Source organism: Dioscorea cayenensis, unplaced genomic scaffold (genome assembly GCF_009730915.1).
Source record: "Dioscorea cayenensis subsp. rotundata cultivar TDr96_F1 unplaced genomic scaffold, TDr96_F1_v2_PseudoChromosome.rev07_lg8_w22 25.fasta BLBR01001719.1, whole genome shotgun sequence".
NCBI lineage: Eukaryota > Viridiplantae > Streptophyta > Magnoliopsida > Dioscoreales > Dioscoreaceae > Dioscorea > Dioscorea cayenensis.
The window spans coordinates 8,791-10,059 of NW_024088110.1; the positions used below are offsets into that span (position 1 = coordinate 8,791).

At 41.4% G+C, this 1,269-nt stretch overlaps 1 non-coding gene across 1 annotated transcript; it reads right to left on the minus strand.

Annotated features, from left to right (window-relative positions):
* Positions 1-756: 756 nt before the first annotated feature.
* On the minus strand, positions 757-863 carry LOC120256916. Its single transcript, XR_005535460.1, has one exon. It is a non-coding gene; the product is annotated as a small nucleolar RNA R71 (small nucleolar RNA).
* Positions 864-1,269: the final 406 nt, after the last annotated feature.

Here is a 1,269-nt window from a genome sequence, read left to right on the forward strand (position 1 = left end):
TTTGGATACGACCACCCACTCATCAGGGTACTTTATTACTTCGACAACCCTTGCACTTGCGGTACAAACACGCAAGGGGTGTGTCAAGTTTTTGGCGTCGTTGTCGGGGAATAGCCATTTTAGAAGCATTTTGTACTTTGCTATTTTAGCTATTCATCACTTGTTCTACTTTACACTTTCATATTCTTCCATTATTCTGATTTGTTTTTCTTTCTTTGATTGATGCTCTAGGTTATGACCCGAGAAAACCCTTTGACTATAGTTGAAGGTGATCCGGATATTGGAAGAAGAATTCATAGAAGGGGAAAAGAACCTGTGCAAAAACAGTCAAATCAAGCTGAGATAGAAGGTGAAAGGTCTGATAATATGGCAGAACAGAATAAGCAGCAGAGGACGCTCTCAGATTATGCCAGACCCGCAGTCCTTGGCATGTAATTCAGTATTATGTGGCCGCCGATTACATCTAACAGTTTCGAGCTGAAGCTAGGTTTCATCCAGATATTACAGTAGTCAACACAGTTTAATGGTTTGGTCGATGAGGATCCAAACAATCACATTGAGAACCTTTTTTAAGTGTGCAACATGCTCAAGAATAATGGTGTCATGGATGATGCTATCAAGCTGAGGGTCTTCTCATTTTCTTTGAAAAGGAAAGCAAAGCAATGGCTACATTCATTACCTAGAGTGTCGATCACTACTTAGGAGGAGATAGTAGAAGCTTTTCTTGCCCGATATTTCACTCTCGGAAAATCTGCGAAGCTTAGGAATAAGATATCTTCTTTTATGCAAATGGAATTGGAGTCTCTTTTTGAGACATGGGATATGTTCAAGGAGCTCCTGCGGAAATGTCCTCAATATGGGTTCCCCGAGTGGATGATTATTCAAACTTTCTATAGTGGTTTGAACCCAAGCACAAAGCAGTTACTTGATGCTGTAGTAAGAGCTACCTTAGGAAGCAAGACCCCCGAAGAAGCCCGACATCTCATCGAAGAAATGGCTATGAATATTTATCCGCGAAACACATGGGACAGAAAGAAGGTAATCGGACTTCATGAGATCCATTCCATCTAACTTCTCCATTAGCGTCCCAAGTTGAGTTACTGAGCAAGAAGTTTGACACTCTAACTTCTCCTAGAGTGGTGGCTGCAATGAGTTGCACTGGGTGTGGGGGAAGACATGCGTCATCTGATTACCCTATTTCGATTGGTGGTACTACTTCCATGGAACATGTTGATTTTATAGGTAATGCAATGAGAGGGCAAGGAAATT